The 26,505-nt window shown below is 42.9% G+C and overlaps 1 protein-coding gene and 1 pseudogene across 11 annotated transcripts in view; one reads left to right on the top strand and one right to left on the bottom strand.

The window, feature by feature from the left end:
* The window catches only part of nvd (neverland), a 2,324,292-nt gene that overhangs the window by 979,687 nt on the left and 1,318,100 nt on the right, over window positions 1–26,505 (bottom strand). The window lies entirely within an intron of this gene.
* LOC137238798 (inositol-3-phosphate synthase-like) lies at window positions 19–13,911 on the top strand (annotated as a pseudogene).

The raw sequence follows: 26,505 nt of genomic DNA on the forward strand, positions 1-26,505 counted from the left end.
GATTGAAGGCTGACGTGAATGAATTATTTCAGTACTGGCGTAGATGTAAAGGTTACTTGCAAAACTATCTTTCCAGCAGGTACCGCCAACTCGGGATCAACTTTAGTGACTTCACCATCAGGCACTCCTGCCCAAGCCACCTACTCTCCGATGTATCATAATGGATTCCAATTGAGTATTCCACCAAGTACAGTGCCGCCGCCGTGTACACCTGTGCATTTTACCAATACAACTAATTCTGGTACATCGCCGTCGACAGGGCAAGTAGTACCATCTGTTGGAGGCGCATATACTTTGCTTACGAATACATCAATAACTGCTGCAGTGGCAGCTGTTGCTTCACCGGCAACTCAACAACAAGTCATACAGGATTTTCCAAAACCGTTCCGCGGTCGCCCTAGAAAAATAATATTTTCGCGCACTGGTACGGGGAACACAACAACAACAGTCCTTAGTATTAGCAATGAGGCAGACTCGAAAGACGGCATTTATCTGTTGCCTACAACAGTGACCTCTTAATCAACAGAGGATGCTTTACGGCAACAAAAAGTAAGCGCATTGCATCCTCAACAAAAATCACTCGTCAATACGCATTATTTTTTTTTTTACTTATTTTATTTCATTTCATTTTCTTAAAAAAAATTCACACGACATTTACGATTTGCTACGAAGTAACATTCAAAACGAGAAAACTTCATAGATTCAACAAACAGTTTAATAAAACGAGTGAGGCGATAGAGACAGCGATGCAAGGGATGAAGATCAAAGTTCGAATTAGGCGTAGTGAAAATCTGGTTAATGAAGAATAAAGGAAAAGGTAAGTCTGTAAAGGCGGTGTCTTGCGTATAATGAATAAAGATTATTCCAAAGATTACTTTTGCAATTTAGCTTCATCGATTTTCAATTTCTAATTAATTTTGGCATGTGCTGTTAGTATTTGATTTTGTTATAATTTTAGCTTTGTGGTTTAAATAACCATTAACATTACGATTTACTATAACTGCCAGTAATTAATTTCCTGCATTATTATTAATGTACAATTGTGGTGTGTCGCAAACTCGGCAACGGAGTGGAGGCACCACAATTGCGTTTGGGTAGGGAAAACGTTGCGTCAGTCTGCTACTTCCCACACCAGTGGTAAGGGGTGGCAGATACTGCGTGATGTATTTGGCTTTGTCAGTTAAGGCCTCGCTCAAGTCTGACACTTCCCCCCACCAGTGGTAAGGGGTATCAGATACTGTTCGAGGTAAGGGGAGTATCCACCCGGTGGGATGCCCTCCCGCTTTCAACGACCTTTTGTAAGTCTGGCACTTCCCCCCCACCAGTGGTAAGGGGTGCCGGATACTGCTCAAGGTTAGGGAACCTTTTCCCACTTCCAAATTTTTTTTGACTTATGTGAAATTACGAAACGATTCCTTTTTTGATTGGGGTTTTTGAAATTCCCATTCGTAATCCAGTAAGCGGGACGAATCTAGTAGTCTAGTAGTAGTGATAATGGTTTTTCAAGTGCCAATATGTTGTGGGGGAAATGATTCGGTTTCTACTGAACATTTCGTGATTGACAAGGTCATGTTGGGTTGGTCACTCTTTCAGACATTGTTTAGAAAATGCCGCACGTTGGACTTTTATTCAAAAAATGCACTATGTTGCCAAAAAAACTCCCTCTACGAGCATAAGTTCAAAGCATTTTTGTTAATGAAATACATTCCGGGATGAAGTGTTCTTCACTCTCACTCTCATATAGGGAGGTCTGGAGACAAGTCCTGAATTGGGAAATTTTTGACAGTGAGCTAGCATGATTCGAAGATGTAGGCGACATGGGGTGAGAAGCCACTCAGCAGCCCAAGTAACTACCAAGTTCTCCAACAAACTATAATATGTATACAATTTCTAAAACAAGGCAACAATCAGTATCTATTTTAGTGCGTCTGTACTTTGATAATACCGGTCTTTGTTCGATTATTGTTAGCACGAACGCACATATTTATGAATAAAATGGTTTTCTTAAACAAATTGTGAGCAAAGACTTTCGGTGTTTATGCTTAAACTGAAATTCACCTTAATTGGAGAAATGTTTGAAGACCTTTTGAAAGTTATTCAAAAAACCAATGTTCAAAACCGTTTGACAATCCGTCTACAAAGAATTGTTAGTTATAAAGGCTTTTGGGAGGCCACTTATAACATGCTTTCTTTTAGTAAATTTTTATGAGGTTTTATTTATTTTTGTTTACACAATTTGTGAACAGACATCAACGCTTTGTAAGCTTAATGTTTGTTTGGGAAAGCTTTTATTATAAACTTCCTACATGACGTGTACTTTGTTCTTATGAATTATAACTATTGGAATCCTGATTGCTAGGCCCGCTTCGGTGCTGTTGGCCTCGTGCATTTGACCGAGTGCATATGTGTTCTGGGGCAGACCGTGGGTCTGTATCAGGGTTCTGGTATCCTCGCTGGGGGAAGCGAGTGACTTTGGGAAATTTAAAATATACCAAGGGCCAAAAGCCCTTAGATTCTGTGGCAGATCGGTTCGCCCTTCTGCGATAGGCTTTCATGATGTCCTCGTTATGGGATAACGAGTGAATGGGATGTTTTCTGGTGTCCTCGCTCTGGGTGAGCGAATGAATTTGGGGTGGTTTCTTTTTTTTTTTGCAAGGGGCCCCCGGTTAGTATTATTATGAAGCCTCAGTTTTGCTTTTTGTTTTGCGAGCTTTTGGTAAGCTCCAATGCGTCCTCGTGTCTCTAGCTCCCTTTCCCCATTGCCCACAAGTAGCTAGGTGTAGGATTCCCCCCTCCGGCAGACTCGGTACGAGACCGGGGGTGAGAAAAAAAGGAAAAATAAGATGTAGGATCGCCCTCCGGTAGACTCGCACCCTCACGAGACCGGGGTGGTTGATTATAATTAGGGCCTCGGGAGCGACGCAAGCTTAGGGACAGCGGGGCATCACGGCGCGTGGTTGAACGCGTCTTTATGTCCCGCGCTCCCTTTCCCCATTGCCATCGCGTAGTACGCCTTAGGTTTCCCCTCCGGTAGACTCGCACCCTCACGAGACCGGGGGGTTGATGATAATATATGGCTCGGGAGAAACACAAGCTTAGGGATAGAGAGACACGAAGACGTGGGTTCCTTAAGATGCTTTCGATGCTATCACTAACCGTGGGCCTCGAATTGTAGGTAGTCGGGGGAAATAGTGTTGTGGTTTTCTGGGGTTTTGTGAGGCGGAATTTTGCCCCTTACATTTCCTCCTCCTTGTCGTGGGACGGAAGGAGTACCAATTTCGAAATTGGTCTAGTTATTTGTCCCTTGGTTGTCTGGACGTCAACAACACGCACACGGTTGTCAGAGCCTGGGTGTATGCTGACGATCCTCCCCATTCTCCACTCGTTAGGTTGGAGGTTATCCTCCTTGATAACGACCAGGTCTCCGGATTTTAAATTGGATTGTGGATGTTTCCATTTATATCGTTTCTGGATCTCGGTGAGATATTCCGATTTCCATCTTTGGCAGAAAGTATGATGCAAGGCCTTCATTTTTTGCCATCTGTTGACTATAGAGGCAGGATTCTCGTCACAGTCGAGTTCGGGTGGAGTTAACAGATGCCCACCCACGAGAAAATGGCCTGGAGTAAGCGGCTCCAGGTCGGAAGGTTCATTTGCTGAGGGACTCAGTGGTCTAGAGTTAAGACATGCCTCGATTCGGCATAACAGGGTCGTAAACTCCTCGAAGGTATATTTATGGTCGGACGCGATTTTTTTATAATGGGTTTTAAAACTTTTTACCCCTGCCTCCCACAAGCCTCCCATGTGAGGAGCACCGGGGGTTATGAAATGCCATGCGAGAGTTTGGTGGCTATATTTATGCATGGTATCGTCCCTCGCTTCCCGAAGAAATGTCTTGAACTCCGATCGTAAGGATCGTGAAGCTCCGACAAAGTGTGTACCGTTGTCGGAGTAGACGTTTTTTGGGCATCCTCGTTTGGATACAAATCTGGAAAAGGCAGCCAAGAAAGACCCGGTACTAAGGTCGTTTGTCGCTTCAAGATGAATAGCTTTCGTTGAAAACCAGACGAACAAACATACATATCCCCTTGAGGTCCGATACCCTCTCCGTCGGTAGGACTTTATGTCAAAAGGTCCGGCGAAATCTGCCCCTGTATTTGTGAAGGCCCTGGCAAAGGTGGTGCGCTCTTTGGGAAGGATGCCCATGAGCTGAGTTTGTGCCCGCTTCTTGTAAATAGTACACACTTTACATTTGTGGATGACAGACCTAATCATGGTTTTAACACGCGGTATCCAGTACTGAGTGCGAATAAAGCGCAGCATCAGCTGGTTTTCTCCATGGAGGGAGATCTTATGTATAAACTCAACTAGGAGTCTGGATAGCCTACAAGTGTACGGCAGGATAATTGGGTGTCGTTCGTTGTAGGGCATATCTTTGGATGCGTCAATCCTACCACCAGTTCTGATTATACCATCAGAATCGATAAATGGGTTTAAGGGTAAAATTTCACTCTTCCCATGAATTGGTTTCCCTGACTTCAAGTTGGCATACTCTGCTTGATAATATTTCCTTTGGCATATAGCTATCAATCGTTGTGACGTAGTTTCGATTTCATCAGGTGCGATTGTATGAGACTGCCTATTGAAGGAAACTCTAGTCGTGGGATGTGTTCTGAGGGCAAATCGAAAAATGTAAGATATAACCCGCAGCGCCCTTGAAAAGTCGGAGAACCTATCAAGGATGTTAGGGTTGTTGTTTATTGACGTGTTGTATTCGGTGTCTTGTGCTGGCCAGTGGGAATTGTCTTCTTGCAGCCAAGAAGGTCCCTGCCACCACAACGAATTGTTGACCAAATCTGACGCTAGTAGTCCTCTGCTCCCTAAGTCCGCTGGGTTAGATTCAGAGTCAACGTGAAGCCAGTCCTTATTACCGACCATATCGAGGATCTTGGTGATTCGATGTGCGACGAAGGTTGACCAAGTACAGGGCGGCTTGCGTATCCATGCGAGTACGATGGTTGAATCCGTCCAGAGGTGAACTTTTACTGGTCCCAAATGAATATTTCGGAATATCGATTCCATCACTTCTGCGAGAAGCACGGCGCCGCAGAGTTCTAAACGTGGTAGCGAGATGGTTCTCACTGGAGCTACTCTGGTTTTTGCTAAGAGTAAGTGTATGAAAACCTGATCGTCTCTTTTTACGCGCATATATATCGCTGCAGCATATGCTTTCTCGGAAGCGTCACAGAAACCGTGGATTTCTATTTCGCCTTCCGGGGAAAAGTTTACCCACCGCGGTATCCGTATGTTATCTATTTCGCCATAGTGTTGGGTGAAGGTTTTCCACCGTTCTAATGTATTTGGTGAGACAGGCTCATCCCATCCGGTGCCTTCTAACCAAATATTCTGCATTAATATTTTCGCCATTATGACCATTGGGGCGAGCCACCCTAATGGGTCGAACAGCTTGGCGATGGCTGACAATATTTCTCGCTTAGTTAGTTTTTCTGGATCCTCCAGTGGTCCTGCTTTAAAATAAAAGAGATCGGAGTGCGCATTCCATCTTATGCCCAATGCCTGCACGGTGCTGGTGTCTTCGAACGCCAGAAAGTCTTCGCTTAGTCGATCAGTTTTCGGGATGTCTTTTAGAACTGCCTCCGAGTTTGATGTCCATTTCCGAAGTGGAAACCCAGCTGACTGTAGTGCCTGTCGTATTTCATCCCTTGCCTTAATAGTCGATGCGATGGTGTGTCCTCCCGCTAATACGTCGTCTACATACATGCATTCTCGCAGGATGCTTGATGCTGTTGGATGGGAATTTTCCACATTGTCCGCTAGCTGTAGAAGCGTTCTCATGGCCAGGTATGGAGCGCAGTTAACTCCGAACGTTACAGTCTTTAACTCGTAGAGGCCTATTGGTTCACTAATGTCTTTTCGGAAAACAATCCTCTGAAATTTGGTATGGTTGGCATCCATCCAAATTTGCCTATACATTTTTTCTATATCGCTATTGAAGACATATCGATAGAGTCTCCAACGCAGAATAAGAATTGGGAGATCTGCTTGTAGTATTGGACCAGGTAGGAGAATGTCGTTTAGACTGCTGCCATTAGCCGTCGGGCTTGAGGCATTGAAAACGACTCGGACTTTCGTCGTTATACTTTCTGCTTTGACAACGGCGTGGTGAGGCAGAAAGTAATTATTTGTTTCATCTGCTGCGACGACACTGCTGATTTTTTCCATATGTCCAAGAGTCTCGTATTCTGAGAGTACCCTAATATATTCTTTCCCTAAGTCCGGATTTTTTATTAACCGGGACTCGTTTCGATAATATTGTGAGAATGCGCGCTTAAGGGATCCTCCTAAACTCAGCTCTTCTGAGTAGCCTTGCTTGAATGGGAGGGATACTATATACCTCCCATCTTCGTTTCTTCTTGTTGTTTCTTTATACAGCTGTTCGCAATATGCGTCATCTGCATTAATGCTTTTGCCTTTTGGCAAATTTTCTAACTCCCAGAAAGCTTTTAGTTGGTTGTCCAGCGCGGCTTCGTTGTAAAATGACACGATGCTCTTCGTTGGATTCGGTGTTTCAATACGACCGGTTAGTATCCAACCGAACACTGTCTCTTGGGCCAGAAGCGTATTTAGTACATTCTTTTTTAGACCGCTTAGTATAATTTGGGGATATATGTCTCCACCAAGTATGAGGTCTACATCTTCATTGACGTAGAACCTCTTGTCTGCCAAAACTAAGTCTGGGAATGCCTGCATAGTCATTGTTTCGATATGGCAGGATGGCAGATTCCCAGTTAGTTTGGCTAAAATTAGAACAGGAGTAGTCAAGCTAAAGCATGGGTCCACTGGTGAACGTAGCTCGATGGTGGAGGCCTCTTTCACTTGAGCAGATACTGCGTTGGTGATGCCTGAGACTTGGGCATGCATTTTCCTTGCCGGCAAATTGATTCTGCGTTTTAGTCGTTCTGTCATGAAAGAGCATTCAGACCCTGAATCAATTAGTGCCCGCGCGGAGAAGTCGGTACCATTATAATGAATGTGTACGCGAACAGTTCCTAATACCACGCCTGTGCTGGAATGAGCATGACAGGAATTCACATTCTGGTTCGCAGAAGTATTTGGTTGCCCCGATTCCTGTCTCCTTTGTGCTTGTGCTGAAGTTGACGGGATATTATCCGCGTCTTTAAATGGACTGCGCCTCGTAGTTTGCTGAACTGTATCCGCATGCAGGAGCGTGTGGTGACGAGAGTGGCATTTGGCGCAGTTGTACGAACTGGTGCACCTCGTCACTGTGTGTCCTGGGGATAAACAGTTCAGGCATCCCCCCGTGGATTTGATGAAGTTGATTCTCTCCACTGGGGTCAGATCACAGAATCGGGGACAATTCCGTAACCTGTGTTCAGCTTTGCACATTTTACAAAAAATCTAGATGTTGATTTTGAAGTAGGTTTTGATACCTTCGTTTGGAAGGCACCAAGTCTTTTTATGGGGGTTTCGGTTGGATGCCGAGTATTTGATGGCTTTTGGCCCTTTTGGGCGTTAGTGCCAGTGAAGCTAGACACTGTTTCCAGTGTCTGAAACCTATTTGATAGAAATTTGTCCATAGCTTCCCATTTAGATATGTCCATTTTATGGTCTATGCTTTGTTCCCATAGAGCCAGGGTACTTTCCGGTAACTTTGTCGAACACAAATAAGTCAGTATTGCATCCCAATTGGATGTGTCGATTTTGTGACACTTGAGGGACGATAGAAAATTGTTTATATCGCTATGTAATTTCTTTAACGCGCTCCCACACTCACTCTCTACCTTCTTTAAATTAAAAAGAATTTGCAATTGCGTGTTGACTAATATACGCTTGTTTTCATATCTTTCGCAGAGGTTTTTCCAGGCCATATCAAACCCATTCATTTGTTAGGGGGCATTTTTTTACAATATCTTTGGCCTCGCCCTGTGTCTTGTTGTTCAGATGGAACAATTTCTCCACCCCCTGTAGGTCGGAATTATTTATGTATATGGCCGTAAACAGGTCACGAAAGGTTGGCCATGATAAATAGTCACCTTTGAAAATCTCCGTGTCGCAAGGAGGGAGGCGGATCTTATGCCCGCGAGGTGCGGCTGGGGGTGCTTGCTCCGAGATAGCACTATTTTCTACTTTTTTAAATTTCTCTGCCTCAGCAGATATTGTGGATAAGCATCGCATATATATTGCGTAGGTAGAGATCTGTTTTTTCCGGATGGCCAACACATCATTTGCGTCGACATCTTCTGATCCCATCAGTGAGTCAAACACAGACTTAACCTTCTTCCATAAGGAGCGCAACTCTTCTTGCTGTATCGCAAGAGTGTGCTTATTATGGCTTTCCTCTGGAATAAGGCTGTACTGCTGTTCAAACTCTGAGATTAACTCAGCTGATCGGATATATGTTTCCATTTTATAACAAATCTTTCCTGCCCAACTAAAACAAGCTAATTCTTTGAACAAAAAAAATGGAAACAATGCTTTGAAAGGTCGCTTTTATTTATTTATTTCAGACTTGGCCGACTCGTCTGATTTTTTTTTCAACCGCACGCAAATTATATATATATGTATATATTGTTGTATGTTAATTTATTTGCAGATTATTTTTGTGCCGTAAGACAGAGAGCAGGGGGGAGCAACTCCAATGTGTATTGTGTGAAGCAAAAGGGGGCCACTCGCCACTTCAACCTTCAATTTTATTATAAGAAATAAGTGCGCGCGTCGATATAAACTCGACGAAAAGTGTAAAAACTCAGTGAAAACTGTTGTAAAAAACAGTGTCGATTGAACTAGTGAAAATTAAAGTGCTTGAAAAGAAAATGAAAATTGCCACAGCCGTGTGGCGTTAGATTTTAATATGAATGTGAGGTTATGTGCACCTCTTCCTTGTGCTGTGTCCGGAGAGCCTTACCGCTGGTGGGGGGACAGACCAGATAGTCACAAGGAATCTTAAAACGAAGTTAATGCAACGCGTTTGCACTTATTTTTCTTTTCGGCACTAAGTTTTTTACACTTTTCGCGGTTAATAACAAATCACTATGCGTGTGGCACTGAGAATCTTTATTTTCTTTTTTACTCGGTTTTACTTATTTTTTTTTTATAACCAAAAAAAATTGTGGCAAGAAATATTGCACTTACTGTGACCTTTTTTGTGATTTGCTGTTCTGGTGATGATGTGGCAAGTTGGCTTGCGATGTTAAATTTGCTTTAGCTGGCAGTGTTTTACCCAGATGTTGTTAGCCAATTGTAGGTTATCACCAAGCGTGGTTATAAGCTCCTGTTTAATATCACCAAAAGAATTTTACCACCAAAGTGTACCACCAATCGTGTATTTCAGCTTCTCAAAAGAATTTTACCACCAAAGTGTATATAGAAGATTTTGTGTGGATGTGGACTATATATAGGCGCTCTGTTCTAATTCCTGGTGAGAAGGACCAAATGTTCGGCCTGAGTGCGTCGTAAACCGGCAGTGGGTAGGCGCACAAGGGTCGATCTCGCTCAATGGATGATTCACTCAAAAGGAAATAAAGAAGAACACGGGAGGATTTTCCTCGTTATAATGGGTGAACTTTATTAGGTAAAAGTAAAATAGCGTGGGTATAATATTACCTGAATATGTTGGAACACGGCGGAGATCCTTGGCGGCAGATGTTAACTCGTTGGCTGTTGAAATCAAAGAGGCCGGTTGTATAGCAAGCTACAACCGTTGACCCGCAAAATCCTCCGGTTTGGAGGGGAAAGGCACCCACACATCAACCCCGACATGCATATGCATGAGTGCTGACAAAAAGCACACATACACGTGCATGTACATGCATGCACATGCATGAGGGTGATGGTGTGGGTGGTTATAAATTAATTCGAGTATCGAGTATCGATTTGCAGAGTTGCATTGGGGGGGGGTCGCAATCAGATGCGGAAAAGTTAGGCATCCTGCCTAAACATGCCGGCCCCCCTTGCGATACGCAACATCGTTTTTCGCCAATGACCTCCGCTGAAACGAGAAAAAATTAATATAAGACTTCCACACTAAACTTAATCTAAAGGAAGAGTTCGTCTGCGACGCAAAATGGCCGGGAATCCTTTCCGACTTGCTTAGCATGCCACCTGAGCTAAGATGAAAGAATTAGCGGTTATGAACAGTGAAGTGAATATTTCTTGCCATTGAATTATACATAATTCTTAAATATAGAAATTCAGAATGTAATATGTGTATAGTCGATGGCCAGTAAGGCTGGACGAAGAGGCCGAGGTCTCCGTTCCAGAGTGGCACCATTTTTGTTATTCTTTGGTTTTTTTGTCGTTCCGGATGGAGGGGCCGAGGTCTCCATTCCAGATTTGCAGTTTTTTTTTTTTTTTGTTTGGACGAAGAGGCAGAGGTCTCCGTTCCAGACTCGAGGGTTTTGAGGTTTTTCTGGGCTGGACGAAGAGGCCGAGGTCTCCGTTCCAGCGTAGAACGTATCGTATCGCTCTCAGGTCGACTGTGGCATTTTATGGATGTGCCAGGGCGAGTGGCCGTGAGGTTGGTTAGGTGGAGCGACGGTGTTTTATTACAAGAACGTATATTAAAATAGATGAATAAAAGCGAGTTTAAAGCGAAGCGTAGGGGCCGACGAAGGTATGTATTTAATTTTGTGAGAAAGCTCATGACGAGCAGCGCAAATCGTACTTAAATTGGAAAGTGTACCAACTGCCGGTGCTTGCATGCAGATTGGCGATGCGTTCTTCACGACGCGTTCTATCTGCACGTATCATTATGAGATTGCATGCAGCCCTGTCGTGTATTTATTGGTTAGCTGACAGCTGGTATGGTGAATTTGTGGTGTGCGAGTATATATATATATACATACATGTACTTGCTTGCCCTTGAAAAAAAACTAGGTCACTGGGGCAGTAGCACACTAGGCCGGTAGAAACAGTTGACTTTTCCCATTTCGGGATTTTGTCGTGTCGGGATTCTTTTATTTCGGGACTCGGATTGTTTTTGTACCGAGCCCTTATAATGACTGTTTGTGATGTTTGTTGTTGAGAAACAACAAGTCCTGCCCCCCCAACCCGAAAACAGTGGCCAAAAAACGGGTAAAAGAAAACAACAAAAAAAATGTCCTTGTAAAAAAAATGTTAAATTTTTTGTACAAGGAGAGGTTTGTCTTTGTTTTGTTTTCCTTTTTTTTGAATTTCCTTGTTGTGTATGCCTGGTTGGTACTGCATGAGATGCCCATATGAGTGAAAAATAGAAAAAACACGTCAGTCCCGATTTTGAGGTTTTGCGATTTTCGGTACTGATTTTGTCTATTGAGTGTTCGGTATTCGCCCTTAGTTGGACAGCACTAATGAGGCTGCCGTTGTTAGGTTGCGGGTTGCCATTCAGCTGGTTTCCCGTAACAGGAATTTTCCAGGATACATTAATGTAGGATTGTGGTGGATAAATTAGCCCCACCACTTTGTTATTTACAAAAGAAGTTTCAAGCTGGTAAAGTAAAACGTAAGTATGACGGATTCCTAACGAATTTTTAGTAATTTTTTCTAATGGGTTTTCTATTTTCTTTCCTTTTCAGTGTCAAATGGACCCAAGGCAGTACATATATGTGAAACTGGAGTCAGCGGAGGGGGATGCGGAACCCATTGAGGTGGTCGCGGACATCCGCTATGCGGAGCGGCGAAGGGGCTCCTGGCCATGTTTTGCGCCGGTCGAGGTTCTGCAGCATGCAGTGAGGGAGGCGCTGCGGTGCGCCGACCCCGGGGTGCTCCGTGCTAGGCGGACGCCCATTGTCGTGAGGGTGCGCGGGAGGGCCACGACGTGGTACTCCACATTTTACCGCGGGCGTGAGGGAGTGTTATGGGTGCGGCGGCCGCACCAGGATCCAGTGCCTCATTGGCAGTTTAGTTGCCGTGTGTGCCAGCGGGCACTAAGCTTGTTCGCGTGCTTGGTTACCCATTTGAATGGGCATATGGGCTTTTTCCCGTACCGGTGCGGGGATTGTCTAAAGCGGTATACGTCTTCGGTTGCGTTATCCCTGCACCGCAAACGGATGCATTAAGCATTCAATTTTAACATTTGAATTTCGTTTTTTTTTGTATTTGTGAGTTGTATAAAGTGTTATAAATTAAATGGAATAAAATTTAATGGATCGTGGTCTTCCTGGGTAGAGGGAGAGTGAGTGTCCGAACCCTGACAGAGGCGTTGTGGAACGGACCATTTGGTGGTCGCGGTAAGTAACGTGGCAACTCTGCCGATTCTCGTTTTCTTGTATGTATCACACATACATACCTACGTTGGTTGAACATTCCAGTGTAGAGAATGAAGCAAAAACAAAAAATGAATCGAAAGATTTATTTTACCGTTTTTCTTCAATTCATGTAAAATTTAGGCGTTGCTGGACACAAGGGTAAGTAGTAAAACATTTTGCAATAATTTTATTTCAATAACTATTTTTTATGTTATTTCAGATTTTTAATACATTTTCTTTTCTTTTTCAGGTGACTGGTGGTGGAGATCCAGAACAGTGGATGGGTAAGTATGCCGGTATCGTTCCGTTTTTAGTGTTTTTCAGGTTACCGGCATCGCAAAGGGGGTGCTCTAACTGCGGCGTCGGCCGCGCCGTCAGTTGTCACCTTTTTTTTTTTTTTGCTGCCCATTTATGCACTTTATTAATGAATTTTCTTTGATATATTTGCAGGTTTTTGGTGTTATCTCGCAAAATGACTGATGTCTGCAGGGATATATTGAACTCAAAATTTTTCGCATTTTATTAATTTTCTCGGCCGAGCTTTTTTTTTTGGTTTCAATGAGGATGGCAAAGATGTATATGTACCCATGAAAGATATTGTACCCATGGTTAATCCCGATGATATTATCGTTGATGGTTGGGATATAAGTTCACTGAATATTGGGGAAGCTATGCGACGCTCAAAGGTGCTCGATGTAGAATTACAAGATCAATTGTATGAGGATTTGTCAACACTGAAACCGCGGCCATCCATTTATGATCCCGACTTTATTGCAGCCAATCAGTCGGATCGTGCTGATAATCTAATCAAAGGTACTAAATTTCAACAATATGAACAAATACGACGTGATATACGCAATTTCAAACAAAAAACTGGTGTGGATCAGGTGAGTATATTGTGGACTGCTAATACAGAACGTTTTTGTGAAATAAAAGAGGGCTTGAATACAACCATGGCTGAGTTAGAGGCGTCGTTGAAAGCGAATAAGGCAGAAATATCACCATCAACTATGTTTGCAATGGCCAGCATTGACGAGGGCGTAACTTACATTAATGGCTCACCACAAAATACGTTTGTACCTGGTCTTATTGAATTGGCCGAATTTAAGGGTGTTTTTATTGCTGGCGATGATTTTAAAGCGGGCCAAACTAAACTTAAGTCAGGGCTTGTTGACTTTTTGGTGGGTGCAGGCATCAAACCTGTTTCCATAGTTAGCTACAATCATTTGGGTAATAATAATGGCAAGAATTTATCAGCCCCACAGCAATTCCGCTCCAAGGAGATATCCAAAGGAAACGTTGTTGATGATATGGTCGAATCGAATCAAATGCTCTTTAAACCTAATGAACATCCCGATCATGTTGGTGGTCATCAAATATGTACCCTATGTGGGCGATAGTAAACGTGCTATGGATGAATATATTACGTGGTTGCATTGGTTTGCCACCAAATTCGCATATGATGCTGGAGCAACGTTTTGATTTTTCATTAATCACCAGTGAGCCGCCCACTAAGAAGTTAAAGGGTATCGAGAGTAGCTGTGCCGCTGAAGTGAACGGCAAAAGTGCTAGCACTGGAGCAGCAGCAAAGGCTCAGTATGATAATTGTGAATTAAATGGTCATACGAACGGGCACAAAAAGTAATACATAGATGCTGTTTAGTGTTAACGCTTGTTAGAGACATTGGTTGCATTGATTGAAGGCTGACGTGAATGAATTATTTCAGTACTGGCGTAGATGTAAAGGTTACTTGCAAAACTATCTTTCCAGCAGGTACCGCCAACTCGGGATCAACTTTAGTGACTTCACCATCAGGCACTCCTGCCCAAGCCACCTACTCTCCGATGTATCATAATGGATTCCAATTGAGTATTCCACCAAGTACAGTGCCGCCGCCGTGTACACCTGTGCATTTTACCAATACAACTAATTCTGGTACATCGCCGTCGACAGGGCAAGTAGTACCATCTGTTGGAGGCGCATATACTTTGCTTACGAATACATCAATAACTGCTGCAGTGGCAGCTGTTGCTTCACCGGCAACTCAACAACAAGTCATACAGGATTTTCCAAAACCGTTCCGCGGTCGCCCTAGAAAAATAATATTTTCGCGCACTGGTACGGGGAACACAACAACAACAGTCCTTAGTATTAGCAATGAGGTAGACTCGAAAGACGGCATTTATCTGTTGCCTACAACAGTGACCTCTTAATCAACAGAGGATGCTTTACGGCAACAAAAAGTAAGCGCATTGCATCCTCAACAAAAATCACTCGTCAATACGCATTATTTTTTTTTTTACTTATTTTATTTCATTTCATTTTCTTAAAAAAAATTCACACGACATTTACGATTTGCTACGAAGTAACATTCAAAACGAGAAAACTTCATAGATTCAACAAACAGTTTAATAAAACGAGTGAGGCGATAGAGACAGCGATGCAAGGGATGAAGATCAAAGTTCGAATTAGGCGTAGTGAAAATCTGGTTAATGAAGAATAAAGGAAAAGGTAAGTCTGTAAAGGCGGTGTCTTGCGTATAATGAATAAAGATTATTCCAAAGATTACTTTTGCAATTTAGCTTCATCGATTTTCAATTTCTAATTAATTTTGGCATGTGCTGTTAGTATTTGATTTTGTTATAATTTTAGCTTTGTGGTTTAAATAACCATTAACATTACGATTTACTATAACTGCCAGTAATTAATTTCCTGCATTATTATTAATGTACAATTGTGGTGTGTCGCAAACTCGGCAACGGAGTGGAGGCACCACAATTGCGTTTGGGTAGGGAAAACGTTGCGTCAGTCTGCTACTTCCCCCACCAGTGGTAAGGGGTGGCAGATACTGCGTGATGTATTTGGCTTTGTCAGTTAAGGCCTCGCTCAAGTCTGACACTTCCCCCCACCAGTGGTAAGGGGTATCAGATACTGTTCGAGGTAAGGGGAGTATCCACCCGGTGGGATGCCCTCCCGCTTTCAACGACCTTTTGTAAGTCTGGCACTTCCCCCCACCAGTGGTAAGGGGTGCCGGATACTGCTCAAGGTTAGGGAACCTTTTCCCACTTCCAAATTTTTTTTGACTTATGTGAAATTACGAAACGATTCCTTTTTTGATTGGGGTTTTTGAAATTCCCATTCGTAATCCAGTAAGCGGGACGAATCTAGTAGTCTAGTAGTAGTGATAATGGTTTTTCAAGTGCCAATATGTTGTGGGGGAAATGATTCGGTTTCTACTGAACATTTCGTGATTGATAAGGTCATGTTGGGTTGGTCACTCTTTCAGACATTGTTTAGAAAATGCCGCACGTTGGACTTTTATTCAAAAAATGCACTATGTTGCCAAAAAAACTCCCTCTACGAGCATAAGTTCAAAGCATTTTTGTTAATGAAATACATTCCGGGATGAAGTGTTCTTCACTCTCACTCTCATATAGGGAGGTCTGGAGACAAGTCCTGAATTGGGAAATTTTTGACAGTGAGCTAGCATGATTCGAAGATGTAGGCGACATGGGGTGAGAAGCCACTCAGCAGCCCAAGTAACTACCAAGTTCTCCAACAAACTATAATATGTATAAAATTTCTAAAACAAGGCAACAATCAGTATCTATTTTAGTGCGTCTGTACTTTGATAATACCGGTCTTTGTTCGATTATTGTTAGCACGAACGCACATATTTATGAATAAAATGGTTTTCTTAAACAAATTGTGAGCAAAGACTTTCGGTGTTTATGCTTAAACTGAAATTCACCTTAATTGGAGAAATGTTTGAAGACCTTTTGAAAGTTATTCAAAAAACCAATGTTCAAAACCGTTTGACAATCCGTCTACAAAGAATTGTTAGTTATAAAGGCTTTTGGGAGGCCACTTATAACATGCTTTCTTTTAGTAAATTTTTATGAGGTTTTATTTATTTTTGTTTACACAATTTGTGAACAGATATCAACGCTTTGTAAGCTTAATGTTTGTTTGGGAAAGCTTTTATTATAAACTTCCTACATGACGTGTACTTTGTTCTTATGAATTATAACTATTGGAATCCTGATTGCTATGCCCGCTTCGGTGCTGTTGGCCTCGTGCATTTGACCGAGTGCATATGTGTTCTGGGGCAGACCGTGGGTCTGTATCAGGGTTCTGGTATCCTCGCTGGGGGAAGCGAGTGACTTTGGGAAATTTAAAATATACCAAGGGCCAAAAGCCCTTAGATTCTGTGGCAGATCGGTTCGCCCTTCTGCGATAGGCTTTCATGATGTCCTCGTTATGGGATAACGAGTGAATGGGATGTTTTCTGGTGTCCTCGCTCTGGGTGAGCGAATGAATTTGGGGTGGTTTCTTTTTTTTTTTTGCAAGGGGCCCCCGGTTAGTATTATTATGAAGCCTCAGTTTTGCTTTTTGTTTTGCGAGCTTTTGGTAAGCTCCAATGCGTCCTCGTGTCTCTAGCTCCCTTTCCCCATTGCCCACAAGTAGCTAGGTGTAGGATTCCCCCCTCCGGCAGACTCGGTACGAGACCGGGGGTGAGAAAAAAAGGAAAAATAAGATGTAGGATCGCCCTCCGGTAGACTCGCACCCTCACGAGACCGGGGTGGTTGATTATAATTAGGGCCTCGGGAGCGACGCAAGCTTAGGGACAGCGGGGCATCACGGCGCGTGGTTGAACGCGTCTTTATGTCCCGCGCTCCCTTTCCCCATTGCCATCGCGTAGTACGCCTTAGGTTTCCCCTCCGGTAGACTCGCACCCTCACGAGACCGGGGGGTTGATGATAATATATGGCTCGGGAGAAACACAAGCTTAGGGATAGAGAGACACGAAGACGTGGGTTCCTTAAGATGCTTTCGATGCTATCACTAACCGTGGGCCTCGAATTGTAGGTAGTCGGGGGAAATAGTGTTGTGGTTTTCTGGGGTTTTGTGAGGCGGAATTTTGCCCCTTACATTTCCTCCTCCTTGTCGTGGGACGGAAGGAGTACCAATTTCGAAATTGGTCTAGTTATTTGTCCCTTGGTTGTCTGGACGTCAACAACACGCACACGGTTGTCAGAGCCTGGGTGTATGCTGACGATCCTCCCCATTCTCCACTCGTTAGGTTGGAGGTTATCCTCCTTGATAACGACCAGGTCTCCGGATTTTAAATTGGATTGTGGATGTTTCCATTTATATCGTTTCTGGATCTCGGTGAGATATTCCGATTTCCATCTTTGGCAGAAAGTATGATGCAAGGCCTTCATTTTTTGCCATCTGTTGACTATAGAGGCAGGATTCTCGTCACAGTCGAGTTCGGGTGGAGTTAACAGATGCCCACCCACGAGAAAATGGCCTGGAGTAAGCGGCTCCAGGTCGGAAGGTTCATTTGCTGAGGGACTCAGTGGTCTAGAGTTAAGACATGCCTCGATTCGGCATAACAGGGTCGTAAACTCCTCGAAGATATATTTATGGTCGGACGCGATTTTTTTATAATGGGTTTTAAAACTTTTTACCCCTGCCTCCCACAAGCCTCCCATGTGAGGAGCACCGGGGGTTATGAAATGCCATGCGAGAGTTTGGTGGCTATATTTATGCATGGTATCGTCCCTCGCTTCCCGAAGAAATGTCTTGAACTCCGATCGTAAGGATCGTGAAGCTCCGACAAAGTTTGTACCGTTGTCGGAGTAGACGTTTTTTGGGCATCCTCGTTTGGATACAAATCTGGAAAAGGCAGCCAAGAAAGACCCGGTACTAAGGTCGTTTGTCGCTTCAAGATGAATAGCTTTCGTTGAAAAGCAGACGAACAAACATACATATCCCCTTGAGGTCCGATACCCTCTCCGTCGGTAGGACTTTATGTCAAAAGGTCCGGCGAAATCTGCCCCTGTATTTGTGAAGGCCCTGGCAAAGGTGGTGCGCTCTTTGGGAAGGATGCCCATGAGCTGAGTTTGTGCCCGCTTCTTGTAAATAGTACACACTTTACATTTGTGGATGACAGACCTAATCATGGTTTTAACACGCGGTATCCAGTACTGAGTGCGAATAAAGCGCAGCATCAGCTGGTTTTCTCCATGGAGGGAGATCTTATGTATAAACTCAACTAGGAGTCTGGATAGCCTACAAGTGTACGGCAGGATAATTGGGTGTCGTTCGTTGTAGGGCATATCTTTGGATGCGTCAATCCTACCACCAGTTCTGATTATACCATCAGAATCGATAAATGGGTTTAAGGGTAAAATTTCACTCTTCCCATGAATTGGTTTCCCTGACTTCAAGTTGGCATACTCTGCTTGATAATATTTCCTTTGGCATATAGCTATCAATCGTTGTGACGTAGTTTCGATTTCATCAGGTGCGATTGTATGAGACTGCCTATTGAAGGAAACTCTAGTCGTGGGATGTGTTCTGAGGGCAAATCGAAAAATGTAAGATATAACCCGCAGCGCCCTTGAAAAGTCGGAGAACCTATCAAGGATGTTAGGGTTGTTGTTTATTGACGTGTTGTATTCGGTGTCTTGTGCTGGCCAGTGGGAATTGTCTTCTTGCAGCCAAGAAGGTCCCTGCCACCACAACGAATTGTTGACCAAATCTGACGCTAGTAGTCCTCTGCTCGCTAAGTCCGCTGGGTTAGATTCAGAGTCAACGTGAAGCCAGTCCTTATTACCGACCATATCGAGGATCTTGGTGATTCGATGTGCGACGAAGGTTGACAAAGTACAGGGCGGCTTGCGTATCCATGCGAGTACGATGGTTGAATCCGTCCAGAGGTGAACTTTTACTGGTCCCAAATGAATATTTCGGAATATTGATTCCATCACTTCTGCGAGAAGCACGGCGCCGCAGAGTTCTAAACGTGGTAGCGAGATGGTTCTCACTGGAGCTACTCTGGTTTTTGCTAAGAGTAAGTGTATGAAAACCTGATCGTCTCTTTTTACGCGCATATATATCGCTGCAGCATATGCTTTCTCGGAAGCGTCACAGAAATCGTGGATTTCTATTTCGCCTTCCGGGGAAAAGTTTACCCACCGCGGTATCCGTATGTTATCTATTTCGCCATAGTGTTGGGTGAAGGTTTTCCACCGTTCTAATGTATTTGGTGAGACAGGCTCATCCCATCCGGTGCCTTCTAACCAAATATTCTGCATTAATATTTTCGCCATTATGACCATTGGGGCGAGCCACCCTAATGGGTCGAACAGCTTGGCGATGGCTGACAATATTTCTCGCTTAGTTAGTTTTTCTGGATCCTCCAGTGGTCCTGCTTTAAAATAAAAGAGATCGGAGTGCGCATTCCATCTTATGCCCAATGCCTGCACGGTGCTGGTGTCTTCGAACGCCAGAAAGTCTTCGCTTAGTCGATCAGTTTTCGGGATGTCTTTTAAAACTGCCTCCGAGTTTGATGTCCATTTCCGAAGTGGAAACCCAGCTGACTGTAGTGCCTGTCGTATTTCATCCCTTGCCTTAATAGTCGATGCGATGGTGTGTCCTCCCGCTAATACGTCGTCTACATACATGCATTCTCGCAGGATGCTTGATGCTGTTGGATGGGAATTTTCCACATTGTCCGCTAGCTGTAGAAGCGTTCTCATGGCCAGGTATGGAGCGCAGTTAACTCCGAACGTTACAGTCTTTAACTCGTAGAGGCCTATTGGTTCACTAATGTCTTTTCGGAAAACAATCCTCTGAAATTTGGTATGGTTGGCATCCATCCAAATTTGCCTATACATTTTTTCTATATCGCTATTGAAGACATATCGATAGAGTCTCCAACGCAGAATAAGAATTGGGAGATCTGCTTGTAGTATTGGACCAGGTAGGAGAATGTCGTTTAGACTGCTGCCATTAGCCGTCGGGCTTGAGGCATTGAAAACGACTCGGACTTTCGTCGTTATACTTTCTGCTTTGACAACGGCGTGGTGAGGCAGAAAGTAATTATTTGTTTCATCTGCTGCGACGACACTGCTGATTTTTTCCATATGTCCAAGAGTCTCGTATTCTGAGAGTACCCTAATATATTCTTTCCCTAAGTCCGGATTTTTTATTAACCGGGACTCGTTTCGATAATATTGTGAGAATGCGCGCTTAAGGGATCCTCCTAAACTCAGCTCTTCTGAGTAGCCTTGCTTGAATGGGAGGGATACTATATACCTCCCATCTTCGTTTCTTCTTGTTGTTTCTTTATACAGCTGTTCGCAATATGCGTCATCTGCATTAATGCTTTTGCCTTTTGGCAAATTTTCTAACTCCCAGAAAGCTTTTAGTTGGTTGTCCAGCGCGGCTTCGTTGTAAAATGACACGATGCTCTTCGTTGGATTCGGTGTTTCAATACGACCGTTTAGTATCCAACCGAACACTGTCTCTTGGGCCAGAAGCGTATTTAGTACATTCTTTTTTAGACCGCTTAGTATAATTTGGGGATATATGTCTCCACCAAGTATGAGGTCTACATCTTCATTGACGTAGAACCTCTTGTCTGCCAAAACTAAGTCTGGGAATGCCTGCATAGTCATTGTTTCGATATGGCAGGATGGCAGATTCCCAGTTAGTTTGGCTAAAATTAGAACAGGAGTAGTCAAGCTAAAGCATGGGTCCACTGGTGAACGTAGCTCGATGGTGGAGGCCTCTTTCACTTGAGCAGATACTGCGTTGGTGATGCCTGAGACTTGGGCATGCATTTTCCTTGCCGGCAAATTGATTCTGCGTTTTAGTCGTTCTGTCATGAAAGAGCATTCAGACCCTGAATCAATTAGTGCCCGCGCGGAGAAGTCGGTACCATTATAATGAATGTGTACGCGAACAGTTCCTAATAGCACGCCTGTGCTGGAATGAGCATGACAGGAATTCACATTCTGGTTCGCAGAAGTATTTGGTTGCCCCGATTCCTGTCTCCTTTGTGCTTGTGCTGAAGTTGGCGGGATATTATCCGCGTCTTTAAATGGACTACGCCTCGTAGTTTGCTGAACTGTATCCGCATGCAGGAGCGTGTGGTGACGAGAGTGGCATTTGGCGCAGTTGTACGAACTGGTGCACCTCGTCACTGTGTGTCCTGGGGATAAACAGTTCAGGCATCCCCCCGTGGATTTGATGAAGTTGATTCTCTCCACTGGGGTCAGATCACAGAATCGGGGACAATTCCGTAACCTGTGTTCAGCTTTGCACATTTTACAAAAAACTCTAGATGTTGATTTTGAAGTAGGTTTTGATACCTTCGTTTGGAAGGCACCAAGTCTTTTTATGGGGGTTTCGGTTGGATGCCGAGTATTTGATGGCTTTTGGCCCTTTTGGGCGTTAGTGCCAGTGAAGCTAGACACTGTTTCCAGTGTCTGAAACCTATTTGATAGAAATTTGTCCATAGCTTCCCATTTAGATATGTCCATTTTATGGTCTATGCTTTGTTCCCATAGAGCCAGGGTACTTTCCGGTAACTTTGTCGAACACAAATAAGTCAGTATTGCATCCCAATTGGATGTGTCGATTTTGTGACACTTGAGGGACGATAGAAAATTGTTTATATCGCTATGTAATTTCTTTAACGCGCTCCCACACTCACTCTCTACCTTCTTTAAATTAAAAAGAATTTGCAATTGCGTGTTGACTAATATACGCTTGTTTTCATATCTTTCGCAGAGGTTTTTCCAGGCCATATCAAACCCATTCATTTGTTAGGGGGCATTTTTTTACAATATCTTTGGCCTCGCCCTGTGTCTTGTTGTTCAGATGGAACAATTTCTCCACCCCCTGTAGGTCGGAATTATTTATGTATATGGCCGTAAACAGGTCACGAAAGGTTGGCCATGATAAATAGTCACCTTTGAAAATCTCCGTGTCGCAAGGAGGGAGGCGGATCTTATGCCCGCGAGGTGCGGCTGGGGGTGCTTGCTCCGAGATAGCACTATTTTCTACTTTTTTAAATTTCTCTGCCTCAGCAGATATTGTGGATAAGCATCGCATATATATTGCGTAGGTAGAGATCTGTTTTTTCCGGATGGCCAACACATCATTTGCGTCGACATCTTCTGATCCCATCAGTGAGTCAAACACAGACTTAACCTTCTTCCATAAGGAGCGCAACTCTTCTTGCTGTATCGCAAGAGTGTGCTTATTATGGCTTTCCTCTGGAATAAGGCTGTACTGCTGTTCAAACTCTGAGATTAACTCAGCTGATCGGATATATGTTTCCATTTTATAACAAATCTTTCCTGCCCAACTAAAACAAGCTAATTCTTTGAACAAAAAAAATGGAAACAATGCTTTGAAAGGTCGCTTTTATTTATTTATTTCAGACTTGGCCGACTCGTCTGATTTTTTTTTCAACCGCACGCAAATTATATATATATGTATATATTGTTGTATGTTAATTTATTTGCAGATTATTTTTGTGCCGTAAGACAGAGAGCAGGGGGGAGCAACTCCAATGTGTATTGTGTGAAGCAAAAGGGGGCCACTCGCCACTTCAACCTTCAATTTTATTATAAGAAATAAGTGCGCGCGTCGATATAAACTCGACGAAAAGTGTAAAAACTCAGTGAAAACTGTTGTAAAAAACAGTGTCGATTGAACTAGTGAAAATTAAAGTGCTTGAAAAGAAAATGAAAATTGCCACAGCCGTGTGGCGTTAGATTTTAATATGAATGTGAGGTTATGTGCACCTCTTCCTTGTGCTGTGTCCGGAGAGCCTTACCGCTGGTGGGGGGACAGACCAGATAGTCACAAGGAATCTTAAAACGAAGTTAATGCAACGCGTTTGCACTTATTTTTCTTTTCGGCACTAAGTTTTTTACACTTTTCGCGGTTAATAACAAATCACTATGCGTGTGGCACTGAGAATCTTTATTTTCTTTTTTACTCGGTTTTACTTATTTTTTTTTATAACCAAAAAAAATTGTGGCAAGAAATATTGCACTTACTGTGACCTTTTTTGTGATTTGCTGTTCTGGTGATGATGTGGCAAGTTGGCTTGCGATGTTAAAATTGCTTTAGCTGGCAGTGTTTTACCCAGATGTTGTTAGCCAATTGTAGGTTATCACCAAGCGTGGTTATAAGCTCCTGTTTAATATCACCAAAAGAATTTTACCACCAAAGTGTACCACCAATCGTGTATTTCAGCTTCTCAAAAGAATTTTACCACCAAAGTGTATATAGAAGATTTTGTGTGGATGTGGACTGTATATAGGCGCTCTGTTCTAATTCCTGGTGAGAAGGACCAAATGTTCGGCCTGGGTCGCAAGGGTCGATCTCGCTCAATGGATGATTCACTCAAAAGGAAATAAAGAAGAACACGGGAGGATTTTCCTCGTTATAATGGGTGAACTTTATTAGGTAAAAGTAAAATAGCGTGGGTATAATATTACCTGAATATGTTGGAACACGGCGGAGATCCTTGGCGGCAGATGTTAACTCGTTGGCTGTTGAAATCAAAGAGGCCGGTTGTATAGCAAGCTACAACCGTTGACCCGCAAAATCCTCCGGTTTGGAGGGGAAAGGCACCCACACATCAACCCCGACATGCATATGCATGAGTGCTGACAAAAAGCACACATACACGTGCATGTACATGCATGCACATGCATGAGGGTTATGGTGTGGGTGGTTATAAATTAATTCGAGTATCGATTTGCAGAGTTGCATTGGTGGGGGGGGGGGTCGCAATCAGATGCGGAAAAGTTAGGCATCCTGCCTAAACAAGTGGTTATTGTTGTATAGGTGGTCGCCTTTTCGAGATATCGCCATAAAGGTGGGCCAGGGGTGACTCTAGAATGCGTTTGTACGATATGGGTATCAAATGAAAGGTCTTAATGAGTATTTTAAAAGGGAGTAATCCTTAGTTCCATAGGTGGACGCCGTTTCGAGATATCGCCACAAAGGTAGACCAGGGGCGACCCCAGAATTTGTTTGTACAATATGGGCATCAAACCAATGGTGTTAATGAGTATTTTAAAAGGGAGTGGGCCTTAGTTCTATAAGTGGACGGCGTTTCGAAATATCGCCATAAAGGTGGACCAGGGGTGACTCTAGAATGTGTTTGTACGATATGGGTATCAAATGAAAGGTGTTAATGTGTATTTTAAAAGGGAGTAATCCTTAGTTCCATAGGTGGACGCCGTTTCGAGATATCGCCACAAAGGTGGACCAGGGGCGACCCTAGAATTTGTTTGTACAATATGGGCATCAAACGAATGGTGTTAATGAGTATTTTAAAAGGGAGTGGGCCTTAGTTCTATAAGTGGACGGCTTTTCGAAATATCGCCATAAAGGTGGACCAGGGGTGACTCAAGAATGTGTTTTTACGATATGGGTATCAAATTAAAGGTTTTAATGAGGGTTTTAAAAGGGAGTGGTGGTTGTTGTATAGGTGGTCGCCTTTTCGAGATATCGCCATAAAGGTGGACCAGGGGTGACTCTAGAATGCGTTTGTACGATATGGGTATCAAATGAAAGGTGTTAATGAGTATTTTAAAAGGGAGTAATCCTTAGTTCCATAGATGGACGCCGTTTCGAGATATCGCCATAAAGGTGGGCCAGGCGTAACTCTAGAATTCGTTTGTGCAATATTGGTATCAAACGAAAGGAGTTAATGAGTATTTTAAAAGGGAGTGGGCCTTAGTTCTATAGGTGGACGCCTTTTCGAGGTATCGCAATAAAGGTGGACCAGAGGTGACTCTAGACTTTGTTTGCACGATATGGGTATCAAATGAAAGGTGTTAATGCGTATTTTTAAAAGGGAGTGGGTCTTAGTTCTATAGGTGGACGCCTTTTCGAGATATCGCCATAAAGGTGGACCAGTGTTGACTCTAGAATGAGTTTGTAGATATGGGTATCAAATTAAAGGTATTAATGAGAGTTTTAAAAGGGAGTGGTGGTAGTTGTATATGTGAAGGCGATTTCCAGATATCGACCAAAATGTGGACCAGGGTGACCCAGAACATCATCTGCTGGATACCGCTAATTTATATATATATGTAATACCTGCCAAGATTTTAAGTGTTTTTTATTTCGCCCTGCAGGACTTTTTCATTTTCTTCTACTTAATATGGTAGGTGTCACAACCATTTTATAAAGTTTTTTCTAAAGTTATATTTCGCGTCAATAAAACAATCCAATTACCTTACCATGTTTCATCCCTTTTTTCGTATTTGGTATAGAATTATGGCATTTTTTTTATTTTTCGTAATTTTCGATATCGAAAAAGTGGGCGTGGTCATAGTCGGATTTCGTTAATTTTTCATACCAAGATAAAGTGAGTTCAAGTAAGCACGTGAACTAAGTTCATTAAAGATATGTCGATTTTTGCTCAAGTTATCGTGTTAAGGGCCATGCGGAAGGACAGACGGACGACTGTGTATAAAAACTGGGCGTGGCATCAACCGATTTCGCCCATTTTCGCAGAAAACAGTTAACGTCATAAAATCTATGCCCCTACCAAATTTCAAAAGGATTGGTTAATTTTTGTTCGACTTATGGCGTTAAAAGTATCCTAGACAAATTAAATGAAAAAGGGCGGAGCCACGCCCGTTTTGAAATTTTCTTTTATTTTTGTATTTTGTTGCACCATATCATTACTGGAGTTGAATGTTGACATAATTTACTTATATACTGTAAAGATATTAAATTTTTTGTTAAAATTTTACTTTAAAAATTTTTTTTTTTAAAAGTGGGCGTGGTCCTTCTCCGATTTTGCTAATTTTTATTAAGCGTACATGTAGTAATAGGAGTAATGTTCCTGCCAAATTTCATAATGATATCTTCAACGACTGCCAAATTACAGCTTGCAAAACTTTTAAATTACCTTCTTTTAAAAGTGGGCGGTGCCACGCCCATTGTCCAAAATTTTACTAATTTTCTATTCTGCGTCATAAGTTCAACTCATCTACCAAGTTTCGTCGCTGTATCGGTCTTTTGTAAAGAATTATCGCACTTTTTCGGTTTTTCGAAATTTTCGATATCGAAAAAGTGGGCGTGGTTATAGTCCGATATCGTTCATTTTAAACAGCGATCTGAGATGAGTGCTCAGAAACCTACATACCAAATTTCATCAAGATACCTCAAAATTTACTCAAGTTATCGTGTTAACGGACGGACGGACGGACGGACGGACATGGCTCAATCAAATTTTTTCTCGATCCTGATTATTTTGATATATGGAAGTCTATATCTATCTCGATTCCTTTATATATGTACAACCAACCGTTATCCAATCAAACTTAATATACTCTGTGAGCTCTGCTCAACTGAGTATAAAAACAATACAGCTCTCTCTCAGCACACTACTGACATCGG

The sequence above is a fragment of the Eurosta solidaginis genome, chromosome 1 (assembly GCF_040869045.1).
Source record: "Eurosta solidaginis isolate ZX-2024a chromosome 1, ASM4086904v1, whole genome shotgun sequence".
In the NCBI taxonomy this organism is placed as follows: Eukaryota; Metazoa; Arthropoda; class Insecta; order Diptera; family Tephritidae; genus Eurosta; species Eurosta solidaginis.